This window comes from Balaenoptera borealis (assembly GCF_965194805.1).
Source record: "Balaenoptera borealis genome assembly, chromosome: 10".
In the NCBI taxonomy this organism is placed as follows: Eukaryota; Metazoa; Chordata; class Mammalia; order Artiodactyla; family Balaenopteridae; genus Balaenoptera; species Balaenoptera borealis.
The window spans coordinates 1996425-2006051 of NC_138874.1; the positions used below are offsets into that span (position 1 = coordinate 1996425).

At 41.5% G+C, this 9627-nt stretch overlaps 1 long non-coding RNA gene across 1 annotated transcript in view; it reads left to right on the forward strand.

Moving 5' to 3' along the window:
- LOC309635822 overlaps positions 1-9627 on the forward strand; it is a 65288-nt gene that overhangs the window by 15072 nt on the left and 40589 nt on the right. The window lies entirely within an intron of this gene.

Sequence of the window (9627 nt, forward strand, 5' to 3'; positions counted from 1 at the left end):
CTGATTCCTAAAAAAGGAACTATGAAGTCAAAGGCTATGCACATTAAAAATTTTACTTTCCAAAAGAAGTTGGATCAATTAACATTCCCAATATCAGTATTTGAGAGTATCTATTTTTGTTACCTCTGGCACCACTTAAACAGTAACTCTCAAATTTTTACATTTTTGTTGAATTGAAGGCTGAAAACTAGTACCTCATTAGCGATTTAGTTTGTAATTCTCTGACAGCTAGAAGGTTGAACATTTTTCTGTGTTTATTGTACATCTGTATTTTCTTTTCTTCTAATTGCCTATTCAAATATTTTGCTCATATTTCTATTATTTGTATTTTGAATCACTTTTTAGGAACTCGTTCTACGTTCCATATTAACCCTTTATTAATTTTTTCTTCCAAAGACAAGTGACTTTCAAAGAAATGTTTAAGTAGCAAAACCTTTTAGTCAAAGGAACTCTCATGCCAAAGCTCAATAAAAGCAATAAAGTGGGGCTGCAGAATGTGGTCTTTGAATACTATTGCTCACCAAAAATAAACCAGAGTTCTTTGGAAAACTGGTTAGTTCCAGATCTGGGGCAGAAAAGGTACAAGAGGCACCTAGAACATCTTGACATACTAGAGAAAATTTATCAAAGACTACAAGTGTCCAGGAGCCAATCTGAGTCAGCTCCCACTGGACAAAGATGTGAAAACATGAGAATCAAGAAGGACATTAACTGCAATGAATTAAAACACACCAAATTGTTCGAATCCACGGGTTTATAAATATACTTTAAAAAGTTTTGATTGGTGCAAAGAAACCAACTAATTTTGAAAACTGATAAAGAAATCAATCATTCATCCTGCCTCTCCTGTATCTCAGGGTAACCAGAAAGCTGATGAGAAGGGTTCAGCTGACGAAGTTATTAAGATTACAATATTACCCATTGAATAAGGAATCTAACGCAATGATTCTGATGAATTCTCTTAGCGGTTCACAAATCTTTCATGAACCCCTAATGAAACAGTGATCTAGGCAATGACCACGCATGGCTGCTAACATCACAAAGAGCTCAATATCAACCAGATATTAAACACCTCCTGATAAACCTCTGAAATACTCTTGCCAAAAAAATCAAAACTAACTCTGAACAAAACTCTCACTATAATGACCACATTACAGGAAACACAGGGGACAGAGGAGGAACATGTAAAATGATATCGTGGGGATGCAATCAGCAAAATCCAGACTGTATAGAATAAAAGCCATGGTTACTGCAGCAAATTTCAAGACCAAAAGGAGAAGGAGAGGGAGAGAGAAAGGAAATGATGCTTTAGAGCAAAAGAGACTGAAGCGACATATCAACTAATTTCAATATATGGACCTTATTTTGATCCTGACTTTAATGAATACACTTAAAAATATGAGACAGTTGGGGGAATGCCAACACTGACTGTCAATTTAATGATATTACAAAATTAATGGTAGCTTTTTAGGTAGGATCATGGTACGTTGTTATTTTTTAAAAAGACTATCTGCATCTTAGAGATACCCGCTGACAATATTTACCGATGAAATGATACGTTGTCTGGGATTTGCTTCAAAATTATCTGGGCGATGAGGGTGAAAGTGAGTATGAAAGAAAACCGGCCATGAATTGACAACTGTTGAAGCAAGGTGAGAGGTATATGGGGGTTCATTATACTACTCTCTCTACTTCCACATGTGCTTTAAAATGTCTATAATGATAGCACGGCTGTGCTGTAAAACAGAGATGGGGTGTGCAAGGCTCCCCTGGCTCAGTCCTCACCCTCGCGCGCACTGACACACCTGAAAAATCTCTGAGGCGCCACTAGGACAAAGCTCCCTGAGAGCAGGGATTTTTGTTCCTTTTCATCCGTGACGAATCCTCAGTGTTTAGAACACTGCCCGGCACACAGTAGGTCCTCTGCATTTTGTGGCATGGAAGAACACTTCTAATGTGACGGATACTAGGCTAGTTTCATCAGACTCTCTGGGGGCACACGTTACATCGCAGAGGCCTGGACACAAGCCTCCGAGACCTTGTGCACCTCGGGCCCATTTGCCATCTAGAGACTATGGCTGCAAACGAATAAACTCATGGCTTAGCTACAAAACTAGAATGCCAGAGAGCTGTTTCACGTCGCAAGCTCAGGGCCTCAACAGCCTCGTGGCCCACGTGGCAAGGCTGGCCTAGCCCACCAGGTCCACAGGGGCCTCCACATCGGCAGCCACCTGGGGGGGTAGGTTAAAAACACAGGTTCCTGAGCCTCACCTTCAGAAATTCCGATTCCTCTGTGCAGGCACGGGACCCAGGCAGGCCATCACAGAACAAAACTCCACAGGTGGTGCTGAGGAACGCAAGCACCGTCATCCAAGTAACCTCCTCAGCCCCGTCTCGGCCGTGGTCCAGTACCAACGCTCCTACAGGGTCTCCCTCTTGGCGGGAGGCTGAGGGGCCTTGTCCCCTGGACACTGAGAAGTTCACTGTGGACACACGGGTGGCGTCGCAGGCCTGTCGCCATCCTCCTCCTGGCTCCTCAGCTCAGCTCAGCTCAGTATTTGTTTTCTGAAGTTGAAACATTTTGCTTTTATGGGGCCGTCACTCCATACTCTCAGTAGGCAGCCCTCCTGCCCTAGAGCCGAACTGTCCCGCTTCTTTGTTTTTAACTAGCATTTTTAACTAGTTTCTGGAAGTGGGGCTCCCTGCGGCTGCAGTTGCTCTTTGGGCTAGTGCTTCCAACTGATATTCTCCCTGCAAGTTGCCGCGGAGATAAGAGTCCTCCTTGGCTGCGAAGTCTGGCTGATTCTTTCCCCGGCCTCGACTGACTTTTGCTTTCCTATTCTATAACCTTATTGATTAATCAAAACTATTGCTCACAGCTGCTGCTTAATGGATGATGGCTCTGAAGTTTTTCTGAATACAATTATTTATTGCTTTATTGATGTGCTACTTATTACTCTGTTAAGTACCATAGGGTGTTTAATTATGTGAAAGGGAAGTGCAAAGGCAGCTGCTGAAAGCTGGAGTTAAAGAGGCCCGGTACCTGAGTTCCTGACAATGTGTCATAAAACAGCTTTAAAACACATGCACTCACAAAGGACAAACCCCATTCCAAAGTTTAATGAGCTTGGAAGCAGAATGGGCTTGGGGAACTGCCCTGCCACTTTGTGGTCTGATATTAGCCACAGCACAAAGCAATGAAATCTTGATGTTTAAAATGAAAAGACTTTTTTTTGGGGGGGGGGGGGCTTTCATGCCTTTTCTATTTACTGCTGGTGATTGAAGTGGAACCTGTGCTAAAGGACACAGTGAGAAGGGTAGCTGAGAGAACTGAAAGACGGTTTCTGTTAGAATGGGGTGGGGTCCTACATGCCCACAGTTTCCATGAAATGGAACCTTTTTGGTCAGTAGTCAACTCCTGCCATTCCCCTGGCAGCCCTATTGCCCCAGGAGAAGCTTTTGAAAGAAATGCAAGGAGTGGACTGTTGGAACACTTACGGCATTTTGCATCTCGTCCTATCCCTGACAACAGGGTGAATTCCCTGGCATGGTGTCAATGAGTTTAATGCCTCAGAGACCTTGGTGAAGCGGGTTTTGTGCCATGTTTGAGTAAACTGCTTACTGCTAAGTCTGAGCCCTGACCTCACAAATAAGGAGAAAGTTCAATAATTTAATTCTTTAGGTTGGAGGTTTTCAAGTTATACTCTGAGTCATCCTAGGATTCCTTATTTCAAAGACGGGCAACCTCACTCACCATGTGCTAAGCTGAGGCAGCAAGACCTTTGGGCATAACATCTGGGTTGGGGACCTGGTGGACAGCCTCTCTGGATCCCAGCACCTCTTCCCTCCTCCTGGAAGCCCAGGTCTTCCCCACTTGTAGATACCTCTGCCCTAGGAATCTTGCCCATTGTGGGAAGGCTCCACAGTTTTGATTTAGGGAGGGGAAAATACCTTTCTTCTTCTAGACCCATGTAAAATCAGGAACATACCATAAATTAATATCTCGGGAAACGATTGTGTCACAGAGACATGTATGGATGCCAAATAAATAATTTGTACGATGGGTTGCGTTGTGTCACAAAGAGCTCTCAGCCCGGAGTAAGAAAGTGTTGAAATCATACTTCTGCCACTTTTCAGTTGAATAACTGTGGAACAGCCACTTAATTTCTCTGAAACTTGCTTCCTTATTAACAAAATGGACAAAACGAAAGCTACACACAAGCTTGTGGTAGGTATTAGTTGAGACGTAATAGATGTAAAAAACCCAGTCTTGTCCCTGATACATGGTGAAATGAGCAAATATTAATGTTCATTTTTTCCTGATAATACATGTAACATTTGTTTTTAGATAAGAAAAAATAGAGACCACATTTTGGCTTTTCATGTATTCCTTCTTAGAATTTTTTTCCATGTTGAATATCATAGAGATTGTATACTCATAAAGTAAGGTTAAGTAAAAGTTCAGGATTATAACCTTGTATATAAAATACAATGTTTTTTGAAAGTATTATAACATGTATTTACTAAAACTTTTAAAAAATATTTATGAAATTGGGATCATATATTGTATGCAATTGTATATCCTACTTTTTAAATACAACTACATCATGACAGGCTCAATTGGGGAAGATATGTCTTGTTTTGGAACTTAAACTCTGTTCTCAAGAATTCCCAGGAACTAAGTTTGCTCAAGTACATTTAGAAAAAAAAGTTGTTTACAATACTTAAAAGCCCATATTTGTCCTATGTAATAGAGAATGTCTAAATGAAAATGGATACTTTTTCATCACTAGGATTCAAGACTCCAGAGATAGCACAGCACTGGGGATGAATGCATCAGTCCTAGAATCAGGCAGTCAGGATTTGAATCGTTCTTCCACTTACTAGGTTTAACTTGACCTTGGAAAAGCTCTTCAACCTCTCTGAGCTTCAGTTTTCACATCTGTAAAAGAGGAAGCTAATGGCACATAACCTAGAAGGATGTTGAGGAATAGAGGATACAACCTAGATGAGGCATTTAGCCCAGTGCCCGGCACAGAGTAAGTGCTCAGTAAATGAACAGTATGCTAGCAATTATTATTTTATTCTTAGATTCTCTTCAAGTGAGCTCATTGAGATGCAATGAAGGGAACTAATCACAAATAGGACTAACTACTTAAATTTATTCTTGCTGATTTGCCCAAATTCTTGTGGAAGGCTTAGCAATACCATAAGATAAGAGAGCGGTGGAGAGTGGTAGTCATGACTTTGTCTTCTCTTGTAAAGTATGTTCATGATTCAAATGCTCAGTCCAGTGACTGTCAATGTTTTGTTGTAAAATATTTTTCCTCAGGATACTAAAAGTTTAAAAATACATATTGTCAATTGGATTTTATTTTGTTTTTCTCTATTATAGTTATATTTTGAATGGTATCAAAATATTATGATGTCACAGAAAGTCAGTGTTATACAGTGGTTTAAAACCCTCTCTTTGGCATCAGGAGACCTGGGCTACAGTTTTCCATAACATGGGCAAATATCAAAGTCTCACTTTCATCAACTGTGAAGTAGGGATAATAAAAGGGCACTCATCTTTGTATCTGCTATCAGGCCTGGCACATAATTAGTGCTCAGACATGCTGATGGAATCATCCCCAGGCTAAGTTTTAGGCACCTATCTCCTGGTGTGGTATGCATGAGACTCACCTTGCCTGCTCTTTCTAGACAGGTCCACTCTGATCCCTGCCTACATGACTTCATTGGTTCAATGGTTCCAGTATAAATTCTACTCTTGGTTCATCTAGAATCTTTATAAACACGCCACCCTGAACATGAGTCTACAAGATCCACTTGGGCATGTCCCTGCTGGACACTCTCCTGCCCACCCTGACTGCTCGGCCAAGCACTGATGAGTCAAGCCCAGTTTCCTCTAAGTGTAGCTCCTATAGGTCTCCAGACCATTTCACGATCTACAACCTAATCCAAACACAAATCAGATTTGGGGGCATTTGGAGAAAAGGAGAGGCACTCCCCTACACTGGAAGGATGATTTGTAATTTCAAAATCCTTTCCTGCTCAGAAATGAGATGACATACATAAAAAGGCTGTGTAAACAGTAAAGGGCTCAGTAGGTATGACAGTCCTCTTATGATATCCTCTTAGGACCTCACTCTCTGGGGAATGAGCAGCAGGAGATTTTTGTCTCCACTTTCAAGATGGGGAAGTGCTGCACCAGAGAGGCTAAATGACTTGCTTGAAGGTCTATGAATAGTTGGTGGCACAAGTGGGATTTGAAGTCAGAGAACTGACTAGTAGCATTGAGTAGTAGCATTGTATCATAGTAGCATTGAGTACTTACCATGTGTTAATTACTGTACCCAGCCTTCTATCACTTACTTCTCCCGTTTTATATCATTTAATACTATGAAAAAGGCATTTTATAAATGGAGCAATGGAGACTCAGAGAAGTAATTTGCTCAAGCTTTTACAATTAGAAAGTGATAGAAGTGATATTTAAACTTTTGTCTGTCTGATACCAAGCCTGAGCCCATATTGTATAGCTTCCAAAGAAAAGTTTAAACTCTTCAGTGCTAAATAGTGCAAAAACCATATATGTGGAGCTTTAAAAAAGTTCACTAACTGATGTCTTACTCTGTCCTTCCTTTCTTCATTCAGCAAATACTGATTAAGCCCCTACAATGTTAGCCACTATACTGGACACAACAAAGAACTGCAGTTAAACTTCTCAGAAGTTATTGCTGAATATTTAGACACTCCACCAAAGGGGCCTCTTAGGGTCCTGTCCATAGTCCCTCACTCTGATGACATTAGAGCATGTCGGCCTGCTTTCCAATTCCCAGCTTCTGCCATTTTTCTTGCCTAAGAGCTTCCTTTGGCCACCAAAACCTGCTTTGCCTGCCTATGTAGTCAGCTGCAAGTGCCCTGGAATTAATGCCTCTCAGGAACAACCTCATCCAAAGACTGATGGCAGCTGGTGTATAAATACCCCAGCTCCATCTCTCTGGTGGGATAATTCTGAGATGGATGTTCTACACTGGCAGAACTCCCAGTTTTTTTTCCATAGAGATTAAGCTCCAGGTGCCGACTAGTAGCTGGCTTGTTAATACATCTCGTATCAGCTGCCCTCCCCATCCTGTCTTGTTTTCCTTCTCCCTATCTGGTGTTTCTTTTGCCTCCCAAATCAGCTTCTTGCATTCAAATCCTTGTCTCAGGGTGTACTTTTGAGGCAACCCAAATTAAGACAGGGCTTCTAAGGGTTCTTGTGTTCTATCATGACTGGATGTTTTAAAGATAGGCAGCCACATTTAAATTGTCTTAGGAGTTAATTCTTGGTCTAGTAGTGGTTTAACTCATTTTTACCACTCAGCCTCCCCATTACTTACACGGGATTATTGAGAGCTGTCACCTACGATATCCTAGACACTTAGTAGATATTAAAAAGAAAAGCAGCGTACCAAACTTCCTCCTGAGAGAAAACATTCTTACCTTGCAGGAATTTACTTTGTGAACCCCACTGGGGCAAAGGATACTTAGAGAACAAGCACTTGAATACGGTATTATTTTCCTTTTCCTGAATCTTACTGTTTCCAAGGAAGGGCTTATTGCTCTTGTTGAGAAGGGAGTACGTCCACACTCATGCTGGGTTTTGGTATTTACCCGACAAATCTGAATGGGTAAACCTGGGAGCCATCCTTATCTCCTTAGAGGGCATTTTCATTTTGCGGCCCAACAAAAGTTTATTGAACCTTTATGGGGTTGAGCCTCAGGCTAAGCAACATGGAATATACACAAACACACAAAATGGATAAAAGGCACAGTTCCATCTAAGGATCATAGGTCTGGGAACAGCAATGAAAATGCTCCACCCCCACCCTTCAGGGCTCATTTGGGTGGTAATGCATTGCATCCTGGAGAACAATCAGAAAATCAAATTGCCTTGGTAAATTTGCTTGATTTTAAAAATATAATCTCGGGGGGGGGGGGGGAATAGCCTGTCTACGGAGACAAATGGTTACCAATCTTAAAATAGTTTTTACTTTATTTTTACCCAGCCAACAAACATTCTCTTTTAGAGTCTTAACCTAATTTCCCAGAGTTGCCTGGCCTATCTTTCTCCTTTAATTTTAATGTTCTACTCAAGTCTTTAAGGTCTCAGTTAGTTAATGTTTAATGCGCTCCACGACCGGTGTTTGATGTTTACACTTTATTGTAAACCAAATTTGTACAGCAAATTAAAAGTGTGCAGGTCTTTGGCAAGCCACATTGAGATATGTGTTGCTCAGAAACCATCTCCTTGTTCAATACTGCATGCCCCAGATAGTTTCAATTAACCGTTCTCCTTTCCTGGCAATATCTGCAGTTCTCTGCATTGCTTTTGGGGAGCTATTACTTCCTAGATTTACAAATGTCACAGCCTCATACCCTTCTACTTCCAGAAAGCAAGTCACTTTCCATGTGAAGTGAGAGTGTCAGCAACAGGTAACCTATTAAACCAGATTGACCAAAGACCATAAAAACGTGCACTTGAGAGGGAGCAGGGCAAGCTGGGAGGGGAGGATTCATGGCGGGGGCGGGGAGGGGGTGGAGGGAGTTAGAATTGAAGAGTTGGTATTTTTGTTAAAACAAAAACACACGTATTCAAAGAAATCATACAAGTGTAATAACACACAGATTAGGTGAAGAGCCATTACTACAATCACCTGAAGAAATGTACTATTTCTCTTACCCATGGGTTTAATTTCAGTCTCTTTTTTGAACAAATGGAATGAGCAGTGTGGTATCGCACAATGGACAGGGTTGGGGAAACCAAAGCTTGGGTTCTGCATCCAGCTAGCTCAGGTCTCCTATGGTGATGCTGTCTTTAACCCGGCTGGCACCGTCCACACCAGAACAGAGGTGGTTATGATTGCTGGAGTGTCTTCCAGTTCAGGTATTTTGGGATATAATCCCATCTTCAGTCCCATTTTGGGTCCTAAAATGCCTGGGGAGTGGGACCAGGGGCTTACACCAGTCTTCTTAAAGGACACAAGTTTCACAAATAACTGCCCAATAGACAACAGCTTTAATTTTCTTCAAAGAGTGCCTTGATGGTGGCTGGCTGGCTATTGGCAATTTTTTTCTCCATCTTGTTAAGCCAATATTGTCTTTCAGCTTTGCTGAGAGACGCCAGTTTTGACACGGTGTGAGAAGATGTTAAGACAGTTCTGGGATATAATCAGTAGATGAAAATGAGGAATCTCCACACTGCAGGGTCATTGATGGACTTGGGGGCTCAGGTTTCCCGGGGGGTCAGATTTCCTCTGTCCCCTCAAGGCTACAGAGAGAGTCAGGCCAGGTCCAGAGTGATAGCTGCTTTCCTGGCACGTCAGCAGTGACTGAACACTAATGTGTTTAACAGTGGGACTTATTTTTAATCTACTGTATTAGGAGCACAAATTTAATCAAGAACAAAATGTTACCAATGTTGGTTTTTTGTTCCTGCTTTTGCATATATCCTTAACACTGTTTTGCATTCCCTTGTGCTACAAAGCTCTCCATCTGACATCTGACTTATTTCATAACATTAGTTTTTTTTTTTTTAAGTGCAAATATATGTGGAGAAGAAAGAGAAACAAGGAGCTGAATTTC